Consider the following 27952-nt stretch of genomic DNA (forward strand, 5'->3'; position numbering starts at 1 on the left):
GATGGTGGGGTAATTGTTCACCGTCGTGGATGACTGGGCTACCTTTTGTATTCCTCCTTGCACTTAGATAGGACCAGTGACTACTTCTGGCAAATGGAATGTAGGTGGGAGTGATGTGCCCCATTTCTAGCCTGGCCTGCAAAAAACCCTTCCGTGCAATCCCATACCCTCCCTTTATTCTGACAGCCAGCTGGATGCTGAGAATCCAGCCAAGGACTGTAAGTTCCTGGGGTGTGGCTGAACCTCCAGTTAGAAGGATCCCAGGTTCCTGAACTGTCACCTGGACAGCCCTCCATCCAGCCCCAAAGGAGTGATATACCAAGAACCATGCATAAGCTTAGAGTGTATTTATTTTGTTCGATTCTTTGGTATTTTGCAAAGCACGGATCTCACCCCGACTAAATCAGATGTTGAAATTATTGGTTTGGGAGGGTGTGTCCTTGGGAGTGAGTGGTGGAGGGGAGAGTTCAAACAGGATGATTAGGGGAGGGGAGTTCAAGTGACTAAGAGGATGGATTTGGATGCTCCATCTGTGTGCATTGAAATCACCAAGAATAGGGAGAGACGTAGTACAGAAGAGAGGAACAGTGAGCTAGGTGAAGTAATCACACAATGGGCAGGAGCCAGCAGGAGTGGGCCATGGCAACAAGGAGAGGTAGTGAGGGCTATAGGGGTGATGGCAAGAGAGAACATGCTGAGGGTAGGAAGGAAGGAGCGGAGCGGTATGGAGGCAGTATTTGTGGGGGCAGGGAGGACACCCATTCCACCTCCAGGCCCAGTACTGGGAAGAATGAGGGGAGAACATCAGTGCTGCAGGAGAGCACTTCAGGGGAAGAATGTCCTCAGGAGCCCTAGGTGAAAGGAATATTCAGAATAGATTTTGCTATAGAAGGGCTGTGGATCCACTGGAGAGCCCTGTGATTAGAAGATGGAGACAGAACAAGAGATGTGTAGACCTTCTGGGGAGTAGAAAATCAGAGACCTGGGGCCACCCTGAAGTCGGGCTTCTGTGGATCAAAAGGGATCAAAAGCGTGATGTGAGTAGTCCTGGGGGACCCAAGGCAGAGAGTGCTGGCAAAGGGGCTGGAGAGCAGGGAGCAGCCGGGCTTCCTGGGACTCCACCTCGACCCCTGTCGGTGGATGCCAAGAGGTCTGGAGAAACATGGAGTTAGTCCTACTCAAAGAGCCTTCTCCAAGCCCTCAGACTCCTCGTCCAGCCCCGAGGATGAAGGAAGAAGGCCTAGGGGAGTCTGGTCTCATAGTGGGATGAAAATACAGTCTCACTCTTGGGATGCCCACGTTATAGAGAGAGAACACAGGTGCCCACGTAACTATGCCTCAGTGGGCACATCAGAGCAAACGTCATTTAAAAGGTTGCTCTGCGCTCATCGGTAGAAAACAGAGTCAATATGCCGTCCACTTTATTGTGGTTGGCTGGGCAGCTGTGTACAAGTGCCACCCACCCAGGTGAAATTTTGCCATTTCCCCAAGCCCCAATGCCTTGCTTCTCACAGAGTGGGTCCACCAGCCAGCAGCCTGAGCCTCACCTGGCCACTTGTTAGAAATACAGGATTCTGCCCCACCCCAGACCTATTGAATCAACACCTACATTTGAACCAGATCCCCAGGTGATTCGTATGCACATTCAAATCTTGAAGCACTGTGAATGTGTTCCTTGTTATTAGTAGGAACAAAGCAGGTGCCTCCATGAAGAAAAAAGGCAAGTATGAGAAGAAGCCCCAGGAAAGATTACGTGTTATTCATCAACCTTAAAATCCCAAGTTCAATGCATCTTTTCCCCAGCCCTGGCAGTGTATTGGATTCATGTGAACTTCATTAAAAAATAAAACAAACAAAGTTCTAACTTGCATGGCTGGAAAAACATTTCATTGTTTCTTTAGGGAGAAATAGATCAGCACAGACAAAGTTGATTATACAGAATAAGGAAAAAAACAACTCTGAACTTTTAACCTGCCTGACTAGTCATGGAAGTCTTAGAATCATAGAATTCTAGAATGTAGAGCACTGGTTCTCCATGTTGGCTATAGATGAGTGTCACCTTGGGAGCTTTCAAAAGAAAAAAAAAGTAGCAATGAGCAATGCTGAGCCCCAACCCCAGGTATACTGAGTTGAATGTTCTGGGGTTTTCAAAAGCTCTGAGTGATTCTAATACAACAAGAGTTGAGCTTCACTGTTAGAAATAAAATTACATACGTAATTTTCAGTGATCGAGTAGCCAGAGTCAAAAGGTAGAAACAAGTGTAGTTAATTTTAGTAATCTATCTTACTGAACTCAATATATTCAAAATATTATTTCAACATGTAAATAATATGAAAAAAATGAGATATTTTATATTCTTTTTCCTTAACTAAGCTTCAAAATCTGTTGTGTGTTTTGCACTTACAGCACCTCTCAATTCAGCTGAGGCACATTTCAGTAACTCCGTAGATTCCTGTGGCTAATGGCTATTGTGTTGGACAGGACAGCTTCAAGGAATAGTGTAGCGCCAGACTGTGAAAGATACATTTCCACTTATGGAAAACAAAATGATTGTCTATTTAAAGTAGAAGGGATGGTTTAGGGGACAGTAAGGTATAATTCCACATTATTTCCCATTTGCCAACAACCTCTTAAAGGTTAGTTTAGAAATTCATTGAGGAAGTAGAATTTAGAAGGTTTGCAAATTTTTTTTTCCAAAAAGGGACATGTTGGGTGGGATTTAAGTGATGTAGTCAGATCCTTCCATAATGCTCTATAAGGCACATGAATACTGTGCTGAGTCTTTTAGTACCCGATGATATTGGGACGTGTTGGACTTCTGGTTTTGATCTAGGAAAAGGTAAGAAGGTAGTCACTGGCCACATTCCCTTTTTCTCTCCTGGAATTAACCAGTATGATGTACAAGCATCTTTGGGGATTTTGGTGTCTGCATAGCTGAGTCAAGTGCTAGAATCAGGGTTGTGAAAGACTAAAATTCTGTGGCTTGGCATTCCTGGCCCAATCCTTCTCAGAAAACAAGCATCACCCACAGATCTCCCAAACCAGTTGTTGAGTATAATAGAGATCTTCTTTCTAGGATTAACATTAGATTGGATTCTTAGAATCTGATTTTTTACCATAGGTTCCCCCTCCCCAAAGGAATTAGAGAAATCACTTAGTCAGTGGCTTGCATTAAATTATAACCAGGTCATGTAGCTCTTCTGAGCGTAAGGCAAATAAGTGGAAAACCTTAGAGACATGTGCTGAGAGCTAGGTTAAACACATTTCCCAGGACAGATTGCAGAATAGTTTACCACTGCTGATGGTGAAGTGCAGAGGCACCCTAGGGGGATGGTCTCCCTCCCAACCCCCATCTGTCTAAGTGCCCGTTGCTCATGTCAAGGCTCTTTTCCACCATAATGTCTTTGCTTCCACCAAAGCTATTCCTACCCAAAGCTGACTATGGTTTAACAAAGGAAAACATCAAGATGGACGAAATTTATCTTTGGCTCCTCTAGTCGCTCCATTTTGTGCTCCTCCCCCACCTTTGCCAGTAATAGCCCCTTCTTCTGAAGGCCCTGGAGTGTGTCTCTGCTGTCGAAATCCTTCTCAGCAGAGTCCTGAACTCATTCACACCATGGAGTAACCTGTTTCCATCAAATGGAACATAGTACAAATGTTCCATAGCTTACAAATGACACATAGCTTTCTCTCCCCATGCTTTTGTGATAAAGGAATAAAGCACTACCAGAAGAATATTAGGCATTGTCTAGGTGGCGGAAGATTTTTAAAAGGCGAGTGGAAAATTAATAGCACTGAATAGGCAACAGTGTCCCCATAGAGGAAAGGATGGCGTCGGAGAACCCTCAAGGGAGTCAAGTATGAACCTGCAATAATGATAGGCTACCACCAGGGGGCGCTTCGGTGCCTTGGTTGGGTGGTCAAACTCCAGACGTTTACTATAGCCAGAGAATAAGGTAATTTTTACTTCTTTAAAAATGTAGAACTTAAATAATATTACCAAAATTAGGCCTAACGATGGTTCATATGAGTAAGTTCTTAAAAAAATCAAAGCCTAAGAAAAAAATGTGCTACCTGTCTCACCACTCTTTCAGGGTAACTCTGTTCATACTCCCAGATGTCATGATTACATTCCTTCTGACGCACACTGATTTCTGTTTGGGAGCCATACCCTTTTATTAGGATGAGAGAGAACACTTAAAGGGGACTTTTGCAATTCCAGTTAGCCCAAGAGTATTCTGTAACTTTCTCTCTTCCTTTTCTACTGCTATGTGGAATGGAAGGAGCAGCTCTCTGTGTTAAAATGTGGGGATTATTTTGTAAATTTGACTGTGGAGAATAGTTACATGATATATATCTGTTTTTGGTGAAGTATTCTTAGCTGATATTTTCAAGATGTCATAAGGGATTTTGAAGTCAAATTACTCGGGAGTCACCCATTAAGAAAAGCCTGACACTGGCCAAATGTGTATGATTTAATCTGTCTGAAACCCTGAAGTTGTCCCCTTTGCTTAAACATGAAGGCAAATGCTGTCTAATGTGAATGAATATAGGAGAGACATAGTGCATTAACTTGAATTAATGCTGAAAGGTAAGATGAAGACATATTATAAAGAAATCTTAGTGTTTGACTCAGGAGTTTACACTTAACTAGGTAGCTGTAGGGAGCCACTGAAGGTGACGAGGAGGATATTCTTGCAGTGGTGCTTTAGCTGCCCTTTGGGAAAATGGAAAGGAGGAGAGGAGCCCCAAAGCTTGGTGGAAGTGAAACCTATAGGAGCAGCAGCAGATCAGATGTGGAGACTAGGGAGGAAAGGGGAGTTAAAGATGATTCAGATTGGGGCACTTGGGTGGCTCAGTGGGCTCAGCGTCCGACTCTTGATTTTGACTCAGGTCATGGTCTCACGGTCATGAGACGGAGCCCCACGTCAGTGCAGAGCCCATTTGGGATTCTCTCTCTCCCTCTCTCTCTCTGCCCCTCCCCCACTCAGTCTTGTTCTCTCTCTCTCTCTCAAAATAAATATATAAACATTAAAAAAAAAAAAAAAGATGAGGGGCACCTGGGTGGCTCATTCGGTTGGGCATCCGATTTCGGCTCAGGTCACGATCTCGCGGTCCATGAGTTCGAGCCCCGCATCGGGCTCTGTGCTGAAAGCTCAGAACCTGGAACCTGTTTCGGATTCTGTGTCTCCCTCTCTCTGACCTTCCCCCATTCATGCTCTGTCTCTCTCTGTCTAAAAAATGAATAAACGTTAAAAAATTAAAAAAAAAGATGATTCAGGTTTGAGCACAGGAGGAAGATAGTGACTGAAAGAACAGGGAGGCCAAAAGTTGTTGGGGAGAAATATAATAAACTTGATCTTGAACATGTAAAGTTTGAGGATCAAATAAAAGATATACTGAAGCACTTTCAAGAGTATACAGCAGTACTCTCGGGTGATAAAATAGTAACAATAGTATCATTTATTAAACGTGGGGCAAATATGTTGACTTTGATTCTTTGTTGGACAGGAGCAGGGATATCAAATAGAATTGGCTGAATGCAAATTCAGATTCCACAGCTTAACTAGCTGGGTTATCTTGGGTAACTTAACCTGTTTATGTTTAAATTTCCCCATCTGTAAAATGGGACTGTCGGAAGTATCTGTTCATAGCATTGTTGTGAGACTTGAGTGAAATCACACCTGGAAGTACCCAGAATAATGCCTGAAATACAACAGTAATTCAAAAACAATACTGCCAAATGCTATAGAGGACTCCAAGCTGATAGGGAGAAAATAAAAACCACGCATTGCATTTGGCAAAGGGAGGTGAGTAATGACATTTAGAAGGAGAGTTTCACAGAGTGGTGGTGGGGGAGCACAAAGCTTGTCCTCAGGACGTTAAATTTCAGTCACAATATAGAGCAGTAGTAATAGCAAACTCAACAGAATCGTAACTCATGGGTATTTCTTTCAAAGTGGCCTGTTGGAATTTGTTACACATTGGGGGAGTTTTTCCAGTCTTTCTCATGCACAGGCACAAAGTCTGACATAGTAACAATATGTAAAAGAGTAGATGTTTAATATTTATAACATTCATGTTTGTTTTTTCTCAGAAGAAAATTTAACAGTATAATTTGTAGAATGGAAGGAATCTAATTATCATGTCCATGCTGAGTAGTATGTTATCACACCTGGGAATTGCATTGGTGAACATTTAAAAAATATTTTCTTTTTTTAAAATTTTTAACTTTTTAAATTTATTTTTGAGAGAGAGACAGAGCACAAGTGGGGGGTGGGGGTAGGGGGGCAGAGAGGGAGACACAGAATCTGAAGCAGGGTCCAGGCTCTGAGCTGTTAGTGCAGAGCCTGACATGGGGCTCAAACCCATGAACCATGAGATCATGGCCTGAGCCAAAGTCAGTCACTTAACCAACTGAGCCACCCAGGACCCCTTGATATACAGCTTCTAAAATATTATGTACCTTGTCTTAATATTCTTCACTATAACACTTTCCCTGGGATTCATACTAGATGTAGATCAATGATTTAATTACATCTTCTCACAGATGTTTTTTAAGGATTCTCCTGAGTCTTAAATCAAGTTGGTTGTATATTAGTATCAAAATTTGGTTTCTTGGAGTATGAACATGTAGAAAATATAAAATTTTCTCTAATTTCATTTATAAAATGTAAAATTAGAAAAGCAATACAATCACATTTTAAAAAATACTGAAAAGTATTTACACTACTATTCAATAAATCACTCTAGGCAATGTGGACTATTTACTTCAGGATTTTTAAAAAATGACATTTCTTTTTACATAGTTGTAAATATCCCATATATGCAATGTTGGACCTGCTCTTTAATATGAAATTAATAATTTTTTAGTTGCCTACATAGTCTCCACAACCATCACTTTAATTATTGGATAATAATTTATCAAGTAAATATACTCTAATTTACCTATTTATTCCCTTCTAGCTGAACATTCGTTTCTTGTTTCCATTTTTTACTGTTCAAAATAATAGCATTGAACATATTTAAGGATGTAACTGTTTCATATTTAATATTTTTTCTTTCTTCTTAGAGGTTGCACTGGGGATCAAAGGGAATATGCATTTATATAGCATTTGGTATACACTGCCAGGTTAGTCCCCAAAGGAAATACACGTGTGTGTGTGTGTGTGTGTGTGTGTGTGTGTGTGTGTGTGTATAGTTTTGCTGATAGAAATTGATGCCTTATTTTAGTTTGTAATTCTCTGATTCCTTGTAGGTTTGAGTCCTTTCCTAATTGTATCCCTCTAAAGTTACTTGCTTGTTCAAGAGCTCTTTTGTGTTGGCCTAATTTATAGGAAAGCAATTCTTCTGTTTAAAATTGGCAAGTGGGTACAATGAAGTTAGGTTATTTATTGCTTTCTGATACTCTCCGCCCTCACTAACCAAAGTACAGATTTCAATCTGCAGCTATGCTTTTGAAATGTAGCCACAATATCAATAAGCTTTAAAAGGGCTAAATAATGTTTGTGCTGAAGTAGAATAAATTACCTGAAATACTTCCCTCAGAAAAAAGCTTCAGAGGTCCTTACAAAGAGAGAGAGAGAGAGAGATCTTTAAAAGGCAAAGTTTGATGATATGAGTAGCGTGAACTTATAGAAGGCAGTGGGACAATTTGAAAGTATTTATTGAAAATAATTAGGTTGGAGAGACTAATATTAGTCTGAAAGGAGCAGGAACAGATCCTAGCAAAAAAGTAGGACAAAAGGAGAAGAGAGAAAGTTTATTGGTGGGTTGGGGGGATATTTCATGCACTCCAAGGCAGGGATATAGCTGAGCCTCAGGAAGAGACTTGTGGGTGGGACTCTCTAGGGTACCTCCTTTCTCTCAATCTCTATCTCAGCTTCTCTCTCAATGCCCATTTATTCTTTTAGTTAAGGCCTTTCAGTCTTGGATCCAAAATTTATTGGCCAGACTTAATAGAGAACCCTACCCACAGCCCACCACAGCTGTGTGGCCAGGAACTCCAGAGTAGAGAGACATAGCACTTCCTACCAAAACCGTTTGGGTGGTGTGTGAGTGGGTAGAAGTCATTCCTAGAAAATAGGCGCTGAGCAAAAAAATTAAATAACATGCGTGCTATACCTGCTATCCTATTTTCTTTTCTGCTGGCTAATTACAGCTTTAGCTTTGTAGGAGCTCTTAGTCTACTCTGACTTGACCATTCCTCCAATTGGCTAGATAATGGCACTTCTGGCAACATGAGTATGTTCCAGTGATATGTATCTTTTTGTATATTTCTATTCCCATACAAACAGTGACTTGTAAATGCCTATGTGTGTATCGATACAAAGATAGAAAGAGATATTTTCTCAATTGTGTCTGTGAGAAAATTCTAGGGAAAATACCTAATTTTCGTTGGCCAGATAAGTTCTAGAAGTACTGAGCTGTACAAAGATATACAATTTCTGTATTGCATGACTTGTCAAGGTCTTTAGTGCATTATATACTTTTAAGTTTAGGAAGCAATCAGTCTGTCTTTCTCCCTCTTCAAGGTATATAATGCACTATATACCTATTCTATATTAATTTGAAGAACACTGTGTGAACACTTTACATATTATATAGAATGCAGTTTGGGAAGGGCTGGCTTTGGTCCAAAGATAAATCTGAAATTCCCTTTGGAAAAGGCGGTTGTGTGCAAAAGAGAAGATAGTGTGTTAAAACCCAGAGGAAAAGGCAGCTGGAGGAAATAAGCACCTTTGGAAGAAGATCAGCCAGCGCGGGGGATGAAGGGTGGGAGTGAGTTCTAGCCCTTACATTTTCCATTGACTTGTAAAGACCTCAGGTGAGCTGTGACCTCTGCTTCCTCTAGTGGAAAACACTAGATTGAAATGTCTCTTTTCTGGATCACCAACTATCTTTTTCATGGTGCTTGTAATGATTTATGAAACACCCGGCCTTGAAATTTAGCACTATTTGGAAAGTTTCCATATAAGATACTGTTCAAAAACAGTAAGAGGTCTAGCTACTTCCTTCAATTAAAATTATCATATCATTAACTAGGTACAGTATTTAGTAGATCTTTCAACTTCCTTATTTCTCCCTCCTTGCTCAAGATGTTTCCTTCTATATCAAGAGAAGGAGTTTTTTTTTTTGTTTTGTTTTGTTTTGTGTTATTTTTTCAGAGGCTACCTATAAGTTATTGATTTAAACATTGAAGCTATTGGGGCACCTGTGTGGCTCAGTCCATTGAGCATCTGACTTTTTTTTTTTAATGTTTTTTCATTTTTGAAAGACAGAGACAGCACAAGCAGCAGAGGGGCAGAGAGAGAGAATCCGAAGCAGGCTCCAGGCTCCCAGCTGTCAGCCTAGAGCCCAATGTGGGACTCATACCCATGAACCACGAGATCATGATCTGAGCCAAAGTCAGACGCTCAACCGACTGAGCCACCCAGGCGCCCTGAGCATCTGACTTTTGATTTCAGCTCAGGTCATGATCCCCGGATTGTGGGATTGAGCCCCGTGTCAGGCTCCACATAGAGAGTGGAGCTTGCTTAAGATTCTCTGTTGCTTAAGCTTGCTTAAGATTCTCTTCTTGCTCTCTTTCAAATAAAAATGGTAATAAACAAATAACTGGATAAAAATAAAAATTGAAGCTATTGTTTTTAACATCCTTGAAGCCAGCCAAAAATAGGTACATAGAACTTTTGATATCTTTAAAACACCTTAAAGGTTAGTCTCGCAAATCACTCATTCATTCAATTACTATTTGTTGTGCACTTATTACAGGCCTGGGTTTCTTCTAGGTGCTGGGGCTGTAGCAACAAACAGATAGAACCCTACCCTCATGGATCTTCCCTTTGAGTGTGTGTGTGTATGTAGACTGAATACAGCCAAATTACAATATAGTGTCAAATATTTAGCACTAAGAAAAATAAAGCAGGATAAAGGGATAAAGAGTGACTGAAGGTACTATTTCAGATAGAATGGCCAAGGAAGTTCACTTTGTTCAGTTAACATCTGAGCAGAGACTTCAACTAAATGAGGGAGTCAGTCATGAGGTTATATAAGGGAAGGGAGTTCCAGGCATCTGAAAAGCAAGTGTGAAGGTCCTGAGGTGGTCATGTGCTAAGTGTGATTCAAGAGCTACAAAGATGCCACATTGGCTGGAGCCAGGTGACTGAGGGATGGAAAGATGGGAGTTGGTGCATATGTGTGTGTATTTGTGTGTGTGTGTGTGTTGGGGGAGAAGCAGACAGTGAAGAGCCCTGTGGTCATAGGAATAACTTTTTATTTTATTCAAAGTATGAAAGGACATAAAAACCAGAATACAAAGCATCAGGGTCAGTATTAGGTATGTTTATTATCCTTTTCCCCCTCAATCCCTATAGCTAAAAGCTTCTTCCTTGCAAGGGAAAGAAACACATGTCCTATCTGGCAAGCACTTTGGGATTAGGGCCACAGGAAACAACAGGACCACAAGCATGAGAGCCACAGTGAATAGGCCCTTTCCAAACGAGATGGGCATAGCTGCTGCTTTGGGGTTCAATTTGTGGTCTATAAATATCACTGTTCATACAAGCCATTAACTTGGTGACGGGGTGAAGAAAGGCAAATAGCACCAGCTTGGAACTGCCTAATGATGAGTCAGAATTGCTGTGTTTCTACCTGTATGCCTTAAATGAACAGAAAGCTATTTGTAGGTACAGAGAGGCATGCTGGTGCAAGCTGGGAAGAAGCATAAATCAGGTGACTCTCAAGACTTCCTGGTGTCAGGAGCAGAGAGTTTTTCTCTGTGCCCTTAGAAATCCACTTAAGATAAAAAGAGATTAGGTGTGAGGAAGTAAACAGTCCTCTACCCTCCTTGGAACACATGCACTGCTGGTGGGTTTCATGCAGGGTACTCGCACCTAACTCCGGGAAATATCTTTTTTAATGACACGTACATATGGTGACAGATTCCAGGTGCCAGGGCCTGATGGTGCGGCTCACCAGTCACTCTGCACTTGGAAGCTTTCAGTTTGAACCCTGGCCTTGCCCCTGAGTGAGTCCTCTGGTTACTCCTTGCCCCTCCACCGTTGTTGGTGTTGGAGCCAGAAAGAGCCTGGGTTCCAGTTCTAGTTCCACATCTCGGTCACCTTGTGTCTGAATTAGCAAGCACATACCCTTCCAGGGCCTCAGTTTCCTCGTTTAAAAAATGGGAACGATAACACATATCTGTTGTTTTAGGATGTAAAGTGCGCAGCAAAGAACCTGGCATTCAGAAAGCATTTGCAGTAGATCTTGGGATGCAGTAAATAGAAAATTAAATTTAAGTGTTATTATCCACATCCAATAGTTTAGAAAACAGAGTTCTGAAAAGCATGGAAAAATTTACCAATTGACAAAATGGCAGAGATAGAGTTTCAACTTATGTCTGCTTGAATCTCAAACCTGAATCCTTCTAGGATCCCGGGTGGTCTACTGAGAGAACATTACCATTAGCAGATACTTAGTGTTGTACTGAAGGAATCCACTGAAAATAAAACAACAGGGGATGTGGAGCCAGAGGGTTTATTCTTCTGGCCTAGCCTCTGAATCTCATTGGATTCTGTGAATAATTAATGTCCAGGAAACAGAGCCAATCCTGTTGTTGATGGATAAGTAGAAATGTATTCTTAGGCAACACTAGACAAAGATGCTTCTAGCTCATTTTCTAAACCAATTCCTCTTCCTGGCAGTCAGTTCTAGAATCTTCCAGCCTTTATAGACACCCTCATTTTGAGCCTTAATCCCTTTCATGGGGGCCACTACCACTCCTCTAATAGCTTGACCCAGACATGAAGACAGATCTTAAATCTCACTGTAGACATCTCCTTCTTGGAATAAATAGCCCTGGTTCTTTTAGATTTCTCATAAGACCTGTTTACTTAGCTTTTTAATAATTTTCACAACTCTTTTCTGGACATTTTCCAAACTTTTCACTACTTGTCTCAATTACTGAGTCCAAAATTAGACATTTAGCTCTGACAGAGCTCTGAGAAAGGTGAACCAAAGGACCCAGGGTCCTGTATACCCTGGTCCTGTTTATATGTCCCAGGAGCATGGTTTGTGTTTATGCTATAGCATATTGAGTCATTTTCCTTGCATTTCAAAGAAATGCCAACTTTGAAAAAAATCAATAAATTAGGAAGCCAGGGCTTTTAACGGTATTTAACAGAGCTGCTATTACCACTACAGTAATGGTCAATCTCTATACATATCTTTTTTAGTTCTAAGGAAAAACATAAAAATGAGTGATTTTTTTTTTTTTTTTAGCATCAAGAATTTACAAAGCATGTCAAGCAAATAGATCACTTAAATGCAGCATATTAGTGTTCTTGGCCTGAGCAGAGCAAAATCCTCAGGTAATAAACAATTTGGGAGGGACCCATAGGAAGTAAGCAAATAAGCCAAGATAAAGACTTTACAGCACAAGTCTTCTTTGAGTTTTTAAAGTACCAAGATTTGGTTTTTCAGTTATAACTTTTGGGAGATTTAAAAGGGAATACTTGGAATAGAGAAGGTTGCAGCTTTTTGCTTTTAAAAATACCCTCACTGGGGCGCCTGGGTGGCGCAGTCGGTTAAGCGTCCGACTTCAGCCAGGTCACGATCTTGCGGTCTGTGAGTTCGAGCCCCGCTGGGCTCTGGGCTGATGGCTCAGAGCCTGGAGCCTGTTTCCGATTCTGTGTCTCCCTCTCTCTCTGCCCCTCCCCCGTTCATGCTCTGTCTCTCTCTGTCCCAAAAATAAATAAAAAACGTTGAAAAAAAAAATGAAAGTAAAAATACCCTCACATATATCTAGCCACAGGGAAACATGTTCATAATTTGATATTTAAACATTCAGTATGTGATTTGGTTAATTATTTTGAGAGCTAATACCATTTCATTAAAATTTTCTTTCAATTCAGTTTGGGGATTAGATGAGTTTTCAAAATTCTCTTAAGTTACGGTTTATTGCATTTTTGGTCAGTGCTTTTTTTTTCCTCTATGAGAATATATTTTCCATTTTTGATTTCTATTTCATTGACGAAAAATATTTCCATTTACAGAGATGTGTTATCTAACCAATTGATTAAGCAGACATCAGGCTAAGATTCTGTCTCCCACACTAACCAACTATGTGACCTGGAAAAAATGACTAAAACTCTGTGGCTTAAGTTTTTTATGTGACAATAAATGATTATAGAGTTTTTAATGCAAGCTTAGAACATGGTAACAGCTCAAAAAATGTTAATGTTAGCTAACAGAGATGTAAGTACTCTTACATCTTTATTCACTGCTTCTATTTGTTCAATTAATTTGAATTCTAATCTAGTCCTTTAAAATACTAGTCATCTCACCATTTTAACAATCTCATCATTGATAAAAACATAAAATATCCATCAAATTAACAACCCTTTAAAAATTCCAGTTGAAATGTTGCTTACAAAATTGAACTGTTTTCTTGCTTTTGTTTCTCTGACTTTACCTGAGATACCTTTTATTATTTCTTCATGAATCTTTATTAACTTGTGACATTTCTACTCCTTATGAGATTTGTGTGTGTGCTTTATGTCATATATATTTTTTGCTAACCAATATACCATGGTTTTCATAATCATCCCCCCCAATCACATGTGTACCCCTTCCTTTCCTGTGGTTCCAGGGTAGTTTATTTTTTAAAGTAAGAACTTCTATTTTCCTGATTTTATATACCCATGACATTTTTTTCTCTCGTGAAGTTTTATTCTTCTCTGACAATTTTCCTAAGCCAATTGGAAACTTGGAAAACATTGGTATTAAGTTTCTATCTAAAGGGTGCCTGGTTGGCTCATTCAGTTAAGTGTTGGACTCTTGATTTCAGCCCAGGTTATGATCTTGTGGTTCTTTGTGGGATCGAGCCCCGTGTCAAGCTCTGCGCTGACAGCATGGAGCCTGCTTGGGATTCTCTTTCCCTCTTTCTGTGCCCTGCCCCTGCTTGTGCTCTATGTCTATCTCAAAATAAATAAACGTTGAAGTTTCTAGCTAATAAAAAATGTGTAAGTGGGTGAACAACATCAACGTTCAACTTTTCTCTGCTAATGGAAACAGAAATGGTCATACTCTGTGGTAAACCGTTACCTTGGTGGCAACAATGAAACTTGACTCTTGGTTCACACCCTTGTATAGTTCCCTCTTACATTGACTCCGGACTTGGTCATGGAACTTTGGCCAGTGGAACATTAGCAACTATGATACAAGTGAGAGCCTGAGAAGTGCTTTGATCTTGGGGCTTGTTTTCTTGGACTATTTGCTCTTGGAACCCACCTGCCATATTATGAAAAAGCCCAAGCAGCCATGTGGACAGGCCTAGAGAGCAAAGGACTGGGGCCCTGGCCAACAGTCCTCGTTGGGATCCCAGTTCACAGCCAGCACTAACTTGCCAGCCTTGTGAGTGAGCCATCTTGGAAGTGGGCCATCCAGCCCCAGTTGAGCTGCCCCAGCTGACATCATATGGAGTAGAGACAAACTGTCCCCACTGGATCCTGATCAAATGACAGAATTGTGAGCAAATAAATGATTGCCACTGTCGTAAGCTTCTACGTTTTGGGATGGTTTCTATGTAGCAATAGATAACTGAAATATACAATCACTCTCATTCCTGACCTCAGGTACATAATCAACAGAAATTGGCAGCAAACTGACTCAGGGCTACACTTATGCTAGACAAACGTATATCGCTTCCACCTAAGACATAATTAGATCTCGAGAACAGGGGGAGCCTGAGGCTCAGGTGAGCAGCAAATGGTGCTTTTCTAGAGGTGGCAAAAGTTTCCTCCCTCCTCCTTCTCCTCTCCCCACCATCCTTATTGACATACATTCATGGAACACCAGTCAACAGGACAAAGTTCCTGCTCTGATGGAACTTATTTATTCTCCTTCCACTTCAGTTGTTTACCAAGATGCCAAAACCTCTGATAGCTTGAAGTCTGACTTACTTTCTCATCCCTTATACAGTACCAAATGTTGACAAATGACCCAAAGGCGGCTGGCCAAGAGAATGAGCAAGTGGGTCGTTAGCCCATTTTCAAAGACAGTGACTGACAGAGATGACAGAAGAATTGAGATCTTACATGTGCTGCATTCATCCTTAAGAGATAATTTTTCTACACATATATTGCCTGAGGTTGGAAAGCTCTGCATTTCCCTTTCTTCAGTGGGCAGTGTGTCTCTTAAAAGCTCCCATGACCCAGATTTCCCTGTGGAATGTTTCCAGGCACCTCCTTGCCTCTTCAGTACTCAGGAGGTTTGTGATGTCTCTCCAGATTCTGCACACCCCTTGGTGTGTGAGAGAGTAGGTGGGTTTTAGCAGCTGGGGCAGAGGCTTGCAGGGTGAGACAGCTCTTGGCTGCAGTTAGAAAATAAAACGGGTGGTACGTTCCAATTTCCTCTTATGCTGAGCAGCTGACCAGAGGACAAGCGCTGGAAATCCTGGAGAGGTAGAAACAAGTGGAAGAGAGTTTATTGCTCTATAAATACTTCATTTACTCCGAAGCAGAGGACTCACCGGTCATTTGAGGACATAATGGAAGATTAAGACGTTTTCCTTGTAGGGAGACAGTACAATGCAATACTTGCAAGAATGGGTGCTGGGGACAGACTGCTCAGGTTCTTAGATTTCTTTCATCACCTATTAATCTCGTGACCTTGGTTAGGGTGTTTATATCACTAAATCTCAATTGCCTCCATGTGTAAAGTAGGGAAAATGGTAATCCCTGCCTCATGAGTTGTTGGGAAGAACAAATGTGCATGGTAAATGCTCAGTAAACATCACCTGTTAGTATTAGCTATTGTTCTTTCCTTAAAAACTGCAATTTACTTCCATCAATTGAGTATATTCTTTAACCTGCAAAGCAGAAAGGACCATTTTAACTTTTCTACAGACACACTTTTTGAGATACATTCTGGTTTTGTTTTCTGATAAGAAACCTACTTGCAGGGGCACCTGGGTGGCTCAGTGGGTTAAGCATCTGACTCTGGATTTTGGCTCAGGTCAAGATCTCATGGTTCATGAGTTCGAGCTCCATGTCGGGCTCTGCGCTGACAGCATGGAGCCTGCTTGGGATTCTCTCTCTCTCTCCCTCTCTCTCTGCCCCTCCCCAGCTCTCTTGTTCTCTCTCAAAATAAATAAGTAAACTTAAGAAAAAAAGAAATCTACTTGCAAGATCGAAACCGTCTAGCTTCAGAAAACCTTTAATCTAAAAATATATTTTAAAGCCATATCTCATGAATCTTTTCATGCATGTAATCATTTAAATGGATCTGTATCATCAAGAATTTAAAGTAAAGCATATTCTTTACAACTCAATATACAAGTAGGATTTGTGAGGCAGCTTTGAGTGGTTTCTGGCTGCAGAAAGTTTTTGATCATGCATCCTTCTTGGAGCAGTCCATTCACCAGGGAGCTAGATCTAGGATTCCTATTATTTGAAGAATCTTAAAAGAAGTTCTATGTTATAGGGTCTTTATTGTCAAGCCAGTTCATCTATAACCACGCAAGTCAGTTTACTGACAGAGCTTGACAAATGCTGCATTTTATATTGTGTTTCCTTTATCTCTCCCCTTCCTCCCCTTCCTTTACCTCCTTCTTTTCTTGCTCTGGCCCTCTCTTGCTCTCTATCATGTTAAGCCTCGCATTATTCTCCTTCTGAGAGATGAGGTGTTTTTTTTTTAAGTTTGTTTGTTTATTGAGAGAGAGAGAGAGCAGAGGAGAGCTACGTAGAGAGAGAGAAGGAGGGGGAGAATCCCAAGCAGGCCCTGTACTGTCAGTGCAGAGCCCAATGTGGGGCTGGAACCCATGAACCATGAGATCATGACCTGAGCCGAGATCAAAAGTTGGACACTTAACCAACTGAGCCACCCAGGAACCCCTGAGATATGAGGTTTTTTATGCCCATAGAACAAGTGGCAAAGAAGGTCATCCATATAATCTTTAAACTTTACCTTGTAAAATAGAACTTATCTCTTCTACTCTCCATTCAAACTGTGTTTAAAGACTGGGGTGGAACTTTTGAGTGTGTTCAGTCTCCCTTCTTCCTTTGGTAATCAAGGCATGCGAAGCACACCTTAGAGTCCATCCACATGCATAGAGGACTCATGGACTCTATAATTAGAAAACCATGTTCTCATTTTATAACTACTACTCTTTATCAGTTACTTTCATGCCCAATATCCACTCTGTAGGGATTTGCCTGTTAATTCCCTCATTTTGATGTGTTCTAGTCCTATTACTTCTAGGAATGGGCCCAGCGTGGGTGCCAGATTACAGCAGAGTCAGATTTCAAGTACTTGTTGTAACCAGAGATACCTGAAGGGCACACATCTTTCTGTTGATTCATAGGTCTGCTCATAGTCAGCAAGAGACCTGGATCGTTCTGACTTCCCAGTCTTGAGAAGTGTCCTGTTATTAGCAATGAGTCTGAGTCCTGGAATCTGGAAAAATGCTCTATGCCTCTTGTGAACAGGTGAGAAATGACAAATGGATGGCCCTGGGAGGTGAGAAAGTTTAATTATTTTCATGATGGCTTATATCAATATTTGGCAGCAGCATGTCATGGCTCAATTGATAGAAAGAGCATGAAAACATGAGGGATTCCTTTTTTACGATATGACCCTGTGAATTTCCTTCGATGAAGGAGCCATGTCTTATTTCTCCCTGCGTCCACTTAGCACAGCACAGTATGTTGGCAGTGAGTAGGCACAGAGCAAGCACTGATTGCTTGAATAAATGCATGCCCTTGTTCAAAGCTTCGTCAATTACCATCTAATAAATGCAATCATTTTTGTGATTAAGGCTCTTAAGTTCTGACGTTGGCAGACAATTCATTGCCAGGATAAATTTCTGGGTATCCCTTCACAGTAGCATAAGGTCTGACCCCTCCATGCTCTTCTGCTTTCCTAGGACCCAGTGAATGGAATGTCGCCCTGGGATGTGGAAATCTCAAGTTTCCTGGATGTAGGGAAGTTTAGAAGGGAGAGTCAAATGAAGATTCATGGTCTTGAGATCGCTGCTAAAGGTGACCTAGGAAAATGCTCCTCTCGCCAATCATGGTACGTACTACAGAGATGGGAATTTGGTAGAATAGAAACAAGAGTAGAAACTTATGCTTATGTCCCCTGCCTGACTCTGAAGTTGATCTATAATTGACATCTGTGGGAAGGAAGGCAAAGAACCTCTTCTTTCCTGGACCACTTTGAGAAAACATTAAGGTGGTTTTCAATTCCCTCTTCCCTTTTGTGTATAGTCCAGCTCTCTTATTGTATAGAGGAGGAAACCAAGGATCAGAGTGGCAAAGTGGTTTTTCAAAGTTATCTAATCAGCTACAGGGCTGGAGCTAAAATCCAGGGCTCTAGAGTCTTCAGTGCACCGCTGTTCTGTCAGCTTCCCATTCCATCTTCCACCCAGTTCCATTCTCAGAGACCTCGTCTCCTGGCCCCTGTCACCATTATCATGGCGGCAGCGTATAGAGAGCTCACTATGTTGAAGGCACTGTGCACTTGCCATGCATTTCATTTACTCCCAACAACTTCATAAGGTTGGTCCAATTATAATCCCCACGTCCCCACAGCATGGATGAGCCAGCTGAAGTTTAGAGAAGCTAAGTATCTTACCTAGGTTTCCATAGCTGGTGCTGATTCCAAAGTTCATGCCCTTAAACACTGTGCCCCACATCCCTGTAAGGGGCTTGATTGGTTCATGGTCTGTGTTCCTTACAGAGCTTGCTTTTGTTTTTTTGTTTTGTTTTGTTTTTTGTTTTTTGTGTTTTTACTATCAAGTTGAGTGTAAATAGCCTGTGTATTAGTCTTCTAGAACCACCATAACAAAGTACCACAAACTGTGAGGCTCAAATAACAGAAATTTATTTTCTCAGAGTCCCGGAGGCTAGAGGTCCAAGATCAGGGTGTCAGCAGAGTTGCTTTATTCTGAGGCCTCTCATTTTGGCTGATGAATTTTCACTTTCTTCCAGTATCTTTACCTGGTTTTCCCTCTCTACATGTCTATGTCTTAATTTACTCTTATAGCGACACCAACCATATTGGATTAGGACCCACCCTAATGGCCTCATTTTAACGAATTACCTCTTGAAAGACCCAGTCTCCAAGTACAGTCATACTCTGAAATATTGGGTGTTATGAATTTGGGGGAGGACACAATTCAGCCCGTAACAGCCTGATGTGCTGTCACTTCCCAGGGTATTTTCATTTTGAAGGAAGTCTCTTAGATCTATAAATGCTTAAGCCAAAGTAATAACCTATGGTGTGTGTTTCAAGCACTAGACCAATGCAGTATGCACTCTGTTTTTAAGGGGAGGTGGGAAGAACACAGGTTTTAACTTCACTTCCCATAATGTTGGCCAATCCTGCCTTACAATTAGCTTGCGTGTGTGAATTCTCAGATCATTTAAAGGGACTTGGATTATGAGAAAAACAATTAAAACTTGTAGTGCTTGTTCATCAGAACCTCAGTTGACACCGTACATTTCTAATGATCATCCCTTCTGGAAGAATCTGTAACCCTCACAATTTAATGTCCTTAACAGCAATTTTCAAATTCCAGAGGTGTCTCGGGTGAATTCCCAGGGTCAATGAATGACACATCCCCAGAGTCATTTACTGTTAGCTTGAGAGCTATTTGCTTGGCGTGCAAATAATCCCCTGGCTCCTGACTGAAGAGAGGCCAGTTCTTCCTTCTCAGGAAGGCCCTTGAGTTCTGTTTATAAATCCTCTTTTGTCATAAAATCCAGACCCAGAGAGCTTCCACTTGCACTCTGGCTGCGTGCTGCAATGAAGGAAAATCAAGGATGGGATGTGTGGTCAGTTAACATAACTGGACTCCAAGAGCTGCCCACCTGGAACCCCCAAAATCATGAGTCAATGAGGAAATGAGAAAGGAGCATTGCAGGTTTCAAAGTGTGGGGCCTCCTGGGTTTCTCCTTCCCTGGGTGATGTGGGGCTTACACAGTGGCTCTATTGTTCAAAAAAAACTGAGGTGCCAAGCTCCTGCCCTGAGAAAGACTAGCAACGTCTCCCCTTCCCTCCTCTTCCTGTGCCCTCCCCCTTCCCCAGTGCCTTGGCATCTGAACCTGTTGTTCAGGTCAAGCCAGCTGGTGCAGGTGCCATGGTATTTTATTGGACGTGTCATACCTGTGTCAGAAGGGTGTCCGTTTATGACATAAAGTGGTGACTGATGCTTCCTTTCCCCATCACAACACCCGCAACCCCCTGGCTGTATTTTTCCTCGAAGAGTAGCTGGGTTAAGGTTATTACTCCTAATTTAAACCAGTCCGTGTGATGGCAAAACATTAAAAATGAACCCTCCGTCCTGGGTATCTAATCCCAGCTCTTCTGTAACTCGGTGTGTGAGTGGCGTGAATTGCCTGACCTTTCTGGGCTTCTTCCTTCTGTAAAATCACATCTCAGTTCCCTTAGAGCTCTGTGTCGACTAAGAAACAACCAAACAGTGCGCGGCTGTTGGCCAAGCTGCGGGATCTGTGAGGCCCAGCAGTGTTCCAGCCCTGTTTGTCAGTGACTGCAGGGGCTGATTCATTCTGCCTCTCCGGCGGGGTGAGGGGGCAGAAGTGCCAGTCTCTGTGCTGTGTGCTTGGTGTCTCCCTCCTTGGGACAAGTCTGGGCTTCACCCCAAGTGCCTGTGAAAGCGGGTCAGAACCTGTGAGAGAGGGTGGACGCAAGGCGGGGGTGGGGTGGGGGTGGGAGTCTCTCACATTTGTTTTTGGTCCTCAGAACATACCAGATGGACTTAGGATAACTGAGGATCTGTGAGCCAACATTCTTGTCAGGAGGCCAAAGAGGACAACACCAGAACTGTTCTGTGCCACGTTGTGCCGAAGGGTGACACTTCCCCTCAGAGGCAAGGAGCCTGAGGGCCTGCTCTCTGCTCCCGAGAGAGGCAGATGTGGTGCAGAAAGTTCCAGCATTGCCTAGTTTTGTTCATAGCTCTCAGGCACCTTGGCTAGAAAGAATCATCTAATTCTTCACATCTCTTTCTCCCACCTCTCTCCCTATCTTCCTTTCTCTTTCTCTCTTTCAAAAAAGCATTCAGCTTCTCTTTTCAAAGCTATAACAAAAATGTTTATTGTTTTTAGTTTTATTTATTTCAAGTTTACTTATTCTGAGAGGGGTGGGAAGAGGAGAGAGAGAGAATCTCAAGTAGGCTCTGCATGAGGCCCGAACCCTCGAACGGTGAGATCATGACCTGAGCCAAGATCAAGGGTAGGATGCTTACCTGACTGAACCACCCAGATGCCCCCACCATGTTTATTGTTTGTAAATAGGAGGGTGAAACCACAGTGCAGAAGTTTAGTTCCTGCTTCATGGAACATCTTTTCTCTGGAACACTGATTTGTCTAGCACTTGAATACCCACAGTAATCTTTGTTGGGTCATCAATAACTGTTTAATAAACATTATTTGGAACACCTGGGAAGATAAAGATTTGAATGTAATATATTTTTCCACATACTTGAGAAATATGTTCCATGGCCTAGAAATTTCTTACACATTTATGCACTCACCAATGTGCTATTAGTTTGTAAATAACACGAAATGTTTGCTCATGGAGGTGGAAGGGATTTTCACATGATTCATAACCATCTGGTTATATAGCAGGAAATGAGGTGTTTGTCAAATTTCTTTTTTTTTTTTTTCCTGAAGAAGTTAAACATGTGTTCCATGGCCTACAACTGTGAGAGGTCTTGTACTATTTATCGTTATAATCCGTGGGCTTGTAGCGCATGCATTGCCAGAGAGTTCGGTGGCTGCTGAACACAGCTGCCCGAAGTTAATGATTCAGGAGCCACCATCTGCGCTGAGCTGTCTCCGCGGACGGCACACAGATCCATCCAGAGGCAAGGCAGTGCTCAGGCTCACAAGTTAACATCCTGATCCTCAGAAAACTTTCCAGGTAGAAGGGCCAGTTTTCTGAACTTTAAAAGTTCAGGTGAGTCATGAGAATCTTGCATTTGGGGAATCTGCCAGCCGATTTAGTCAGCTAGCCAATGTGACAAGTCGAACACTAACATGTAGCTTGGCAAGCTACAAGGGTCTTACTAATGGGTTAGCTCCAACAACCTCCTTTTTTATATGCAAATCCAATTTTCCAATTACAGTTGTGCTCAAGTGGGTGTCAGGTGTTCATGTAGTTAAGGCTAAGTGTTAAGCCGCATCATGTGTAGAGTTCAGAGGATTCATCTCTTGCTGTGACTGTTTGTAACTCACCCTCCATGGATCCCCTTCTAGAAGGGGCTGGACGGGAGAAGAACTGGCCCTTGGTTTGGTCAGTGAGGAGAAGAGAAGAATCTGAGAGATAATATCTTATCTGCAACGGGAGGCTGGAACATAGGCGGCCTGCCTGATGAGTTGTCAACCCAAAAAATTTGGGTGATTCTCTTTGGGCATATGACCTGAAGAAAGAAACTAAGGCAAAAATAAAGAGTTTCAAGCAAAGGATGGTGTGCACACACTCTGCAGAGAGTTCCCCCATCACAAAGCACAGCCACAAGTCCCATTTTTAAAGGGGTCTGTGGCTTGTGCCGTAGGTGGGGAGGTTAAGTATTAAGATTAACAAGGTGGTTCAGATGCCTCCCTCTGACCCCACAGTATCATAGGCAGGTTCAGACCTAGAGTTGAGACAAGAGATGTGAAGTTTTCAGCAATTTTGAAATACGTGCAAAGTATATGTTGTATGCAATGATGATTTGTGGGGGAAGGAAAATAACTTTTACGTAGTACTCTGTTTTTTACCTTTCTTCAAAATTAAGGACATAAGCATGTTGTTGTACTTTGTGACTTGCTTTGCTAGCAAATTGGTTATCTTTGCTATATTTAAAAGTGTGAAGTCCTGGGAGAAAGTTTAGAAGCATTTGGGCATGGAAAGTTTTTTTCTAGGATAAAAAGAAGCAAATGACCTTAGGAGAAAGTCGCTGTATATGTACTGCAGACATACAAAAAAGAGTTCCAAAGATAAGGATTTTCTTTCAGATTTAGAACTGATTAGGTGCTTTTCTTGAAACTAGTATTTTTATTTTATTAAAAAATTTTTGATATTTATTTATTTATTTATTTTTATTTTATTTATTTTTTGAGAGAAAGAGAGAGAGAGAGACAGAGCATGAGCAGGGAAGGGGCAGAGATGGTGACACAGAATCTGAAGCAGGCTCCAGGCTCTGAGCTGTCAGCACAGAGCCCGACGCGGGGCTTGAACTCACCAACTGTGAGATCATGACCTGAGCCGAAGTCAGACGCTTAACCAACTGAGCCACCCCGATGCCCCTGAAACTAGTAATTTTAAATCTTTGGTCTGTTTCTTTGCTCACGACATGGAGATGTTGGTACTTGTGTTTAAATTATCGAGGCCATCCTGAGATAAGAACAGTCAATCTAACTGGGCTCCTCCACCCATGATCCCTTCTCATGTCTGCTGGCAGAAGTGGGTGTTCATTTCAGTGCACATTGCCCCGAGGTAGGAGTTATGGTCCATAGGCAAAGCAGAACTAATTTTCTTTCATTCCATTCCTGGTGGAATGCTTTTAGCACCTTACTCAAGAGTGATAGATATGCATTAATAGACAATTTCTCAAAGAACATTGTCTCATCATCTCTATATCAAAGATACATAGATGTACCAAAAAGTATCAATTAAAATGGCCAATATTTATAAATTGAGCAAATTGTATATATTTTTTGCATGTGTAACTACTTACTAGATGTTCTTAGATTATGAAAAGGGCACTTAAAAAAATCTCTGATAACCAGTCTTTTGGAACAAAGAAATAATGGTAAATCTAGCTAATTCTTTTCTAGTTTCAAAAAGTTGCATCTGGAGGCATCTGGCTGGCTCAGTTAGTTTAGTGTCCAACTTTGGCTAACATCATGATCTCACGGTTTGTGAGTTCGAGCCCCACGTCAGGCTCTTGGCTGACAGCTCGGAGTCTAGAGCCTGTTTCAGATTCTGTGTCTCCCTCTCTCTCTGCCCCTAGCCTGCTCATGCTCTCTTTCTCAAAGATAAATGTTAAAAAATTTTTTGTTAAAGTGGCTAATAATTCTCTCTGAAGACAGCAAGTAAACTGGAAGATTGGGAATAAAACTCCCAATCAGGGACAATGAACCTCATAACCTTCTCGCTTGTCCCTAGGTTTTCCTAACTCTAAACCATCCTACCCACTGCCGCCTAAGAGAATGCCTCAAACCTAGGTGTGCTCACTCCTTGGCTCATAAAATGTCCATGGATCCCCAGTGCTTACTGAATAAAACCCCAGCTCCCTGAAATGGTCACTAAGTACCTCTAGGACCTGGCCGTAGCCCCATTCTCAAGTTCTGTTTCCCACACATTTGCTTGTCCTCACCCCAGACAGGCACACCTTCAACTCACTGCAAACTTCTCACTGCTCCCTGGGCAAACCCTTTCCTATGTGTCTACCATTGCTCATGTGCTGTTGTCTGCTGATGCCCTGGCCCCAGCTCTGCTCTTGGAAACCTTACCCTTCCTTCATTCCCTGAGTCAGAATTAACCACTCCCTCTTCCACCTTCCTCAGACATCACTGCATAGCTCCCTTCTGCTTTGTACTAATATCAAACTATCTCTGCACATTTCCCACACTAGTGTGTCGGGCTGTCGCTTTGAGGGATTATTTAATCTTTCATCCCTCACAGTCACCAGAAAATAGAAAGTGTTCAATACATGCTCAATCTACTACTTTCCTCTGTAGCAGACATTAGCCCCCATCTGAATGTACTACATCTTTTAGTATAGGTATCTATGTCTAGTGAAATCTCATTAATCTAGATTAAAGTTGAGGTACTAGTCTGAGTTAGAACTATATCTGATCATTAGAATACTGTTTCCAAAATATGACTTTATTATTTTTGAGGGCCTGCAGTTACCAGAGTTAGGGTGTAACGTGTTGTTTCTCCCTGAATTGATCCTGATGAACCATTTGAAATAATGCTCTCATGATAGCCATAACAGTGCCCACCATGTTTCAAGGTCAGTGGAGTTATCGATACCTAGGTAGATGCTCCCAAAGCATTTATCTACCTGAGAGAACTGTTTTCTTAGAATTTTTATTCCAGAATTATATTGATTGATTCTCCCAAGAGAAACTTTAGCCCAGCTCTTATCATTATTAGTGAAATTGTTGAATCAATTCAGGTAGAATTGAGAAGTTTTATTGCATAAGGCAAAATACAGAGGAAGAAGAAAGTAAAAAAAAAATTAAATCTGTTTTTTCAGGGAACATTGCTTTGTTAGCAATTATTTCTTGATTATAGACCATTAGTAATTTGAACAGATTTTATGAGGGTTTGCAATTTTATGCTAGTTTCAGGTAATAGTGAGATAGCTAGTAAGTACTTTATTTAAGTAAAATAAAAATGACATTATAGACTTAGGATATAAATGAATAAGCTATTTTCTTATTTATCTATTTTTTCATGTTAATTAGTAACCAGAACTTAGTCATTTGCTGAAGCCAGCTTATATAAAACACATAAAACAGATGTCTGTATTTTATCAGTGCTGGTACATATATGACTAATAACAACTATCATTCAGTGAATGCTCACTGTGTGCCAGGCATTCTTCTAACAATCTTACATTTATTAACTCACTTAATTCTATGAGATCATTTAATTCTCGTAGAATTTAGGAGACGTGATGGAATTATCATTTCGTTTTAGAGATGAAGTAACAGGCACAGAAAGGTTGAGTAACCTGCCTGAGGTCACACAGCTGGTAGGTGGTAGAGTCAGGGTACTAAGACCGTGCTGTCTACAGGTAGGGACTGAATGAAGCTCCTTAGAGATAAAGCAGAAAACTCAGGGATGCCTGGGTAGCTCAGTCAGTTAAGCCTCTGACTCTTGATTTTGGCTCAGGCATTGATCTCAGGGTCATGAGATGTAGCTCCATGCTGAGCGCAGAGCCTGTTTAAGATTCTCTCTCTCCCTCTCCCTTTGTTCTTGCCCCACTTGTGCATGTGCACATACGCACTCTCACAAACAAACAACTCCAGAAAACTTCGTCTGTGCCTCATGCTGTTATGGCCTAAAGTTCCACGGGGTGAAAGACAATAGAGGTATTCAAATAAAAGCTGATGGAGGTCAGCAGAGGAAGAAATTGCTGCTGGTGGGAAGCTGAGGAAGACTGCCTGAAGAAGGTGGCCCATTAGCCATGTTGTCTAGAAGGAAAGGACTTCATGTGGAGACGTGGTGTAGGGAAGGGGACAGAGAGAAGTGGCCTGATGTCACAAGAGTCTGGTGCAGATCCTGAGACTCCAAAGTGAAATTCTGGGTACATGGGCAAGAGTGCTGTGAGATTTAAGAGGTACAAACTTCTGGTTATAAAATAAATAAGTTATGGGATGAAAAGTACAGCATAGGGAATAGAGATGATAATATTGTAATAACTTTGTATGGTGGCAAATGATAAGGAGACTTCCTTTGTGAGCACAGAGTAATGCACAGAATGGTTAAATCACTACATTGTACACCTGAAACTAATATAACATGTCAACTATATTTTAATTAAAAAAAAAAAAAGTAGCGTGAGGGTGTTTGGGTGGCTCAGTCAGTTAAGCATCCAACTCTTGATTTCGGCTCAGGTCATGATCTCACAGTTCGTGAGATCAAGCCCCATGTCAGGCTCTGGGCTAACAGTGTGCAGTCTGCTTGGGATTCTCTGTGTCCCTCTCTCTCTGACCCTCCCCTGCACATATTCTCTCAGTTTCTCTCAAAAATAAATAAACAAAGACATAAAAGAAAGAGTAATGTGCGATTACGGTTAGAAAGGCACCTGGGTCCACAGTGTGGCTTTTAATGCCCACATAAGAAATTTGTACTTTCCAGGAAAGGAAATGGGGAGCTATGGAGGAGGTTGGAGCAGGAAAGCAACGCACAAAAGCAGTTTTTCAAAAAGATAACTGGCTGCTACTTGCAGGGAAGATTGAAACACAGAAGGACCAGAAGCTGGGCTAGGTGCTGGGAAGTGTCTCAGTGGCCTGGGAGAAGGTAGGGATGGATGGTGGGGACAAATGAAGGAAGAGCAGGAGGCATGGCAGCAGAGTGGGAAACTGGGCTTTTGGGACCCACCTGAGTTTGGTACTGGCACCCTCACTCTCTAGCTGTGTGTCCTTGGGTGACTTCTTTATCTTCCCTGGGGGAAAAATGGGGATCATAATGCCTGCCTTGTGGCGCTGCTGTGAGTAACGTATGTAAGGCCACTGTCACCGTGTGTGTGCATACAGCAGACCCTGATGATAGCCACCGAGGAGGGTGGTTGTCCCTGCTGTCATCCATCACTCTTGCTGCTGCTACGGATACTTGCTTTCGGGAGAAGAGATCCTCAAAGCTGTCTTTACAGTCTTAAATGTCTCTGAAAGGAAGATGAGGCGCCTTTCATAGAAATAAGAAACGCAGAAGCCGGAGCAGACTCAAGGAAGGAAAGATGAGCTCAGTTTTGAACAAGTGACTGGAAGGTTGTCCTTTTCAGGATACATGGAGCTCTGGAGGGAGATGGGGCAGGAGCCCAGGCTCAGAGAGTCAACTAATAAGGGGCAATGTTTAACTGCTCTCAGGAGGGCAAGTGGGGGGATCCCTACCTGCAGCCCCCGGTTCTGCAGGCCCGTGCACACAGTCTGTGCACCCAGGTGGACCACCGTTGTGATTAGCCTTAGTTGGTATTTTGCAGCAGGGTCAGAGTCCTACTTCCTTCTGTGTAAACCATTGTATGTGGACAGAGGTAACTGGATGGGGTTAATGTAACAAGCCTTTCCCCTGCGTAGTTGCCTCGGGGACATGGAGATTGACCTAGACTGGGAAGTGTTACAGAGCCTTCTCTACATCCACAGGAAGGAAAATGTTAACATGTCCCACTCTGCATGTTGTTTACCCCCAGGGAACAACAGGAGTTTTAAACTG

At 41.9% G+C, this 27952-nt stretch overlaps 2 long non-coding RNA genes across 2 annotated transcripts in view; both read left to right on the top strand.

Moving 5' to 3' along the window:
* Nucleotides 1–13982: 13982 nt before the first annotated feature.
* The window catches only part of LOC144616655 (uncharacterized), a 560479-nt gene continuing 546509 nt past the window's right edge, over nt 13983–27952 (top strand). Inside the window, exon 1 of the long non-coding RNA XR_013556116.2 lies at nt 13983–14000. This is a non-coding gene — a long non-coding RNA (uncharacterized LOC144616655). The remainder of the gene's footprint in view (nt 14001–27952) is intronic.
* LOC145715535 (uncharacterized) overlaps nt 17372–27952 on the top strand; it is an 89250-nt gene continuing 78669 nt past the window's right edge. Inside the window, exons 1-2 of the long non-coding RNA XR_014137752.1 lie at nt 17372–17487; nt 17925–18073. This is a non-coding gene — a long non-coding RNA (uncharacterized LOC145715535). The remainder of the gene's footprint in view (nt 17488–17924; nt 18074–27952) is intronic.

Source organism: Panthera onca, chromosome B3 (assembly GCF_046562875.1).
Source record: "Panthera onca isolate mPanOnc1 chromosome B3, mPanOnc1 haplotype 2, whole genome shotgun sequence".
Lineage (NCBI taxonomy): Eukaryota > Metazoa > Chordata > Mammalia > Carnivora > Felidae > Panthera > Panthera onca.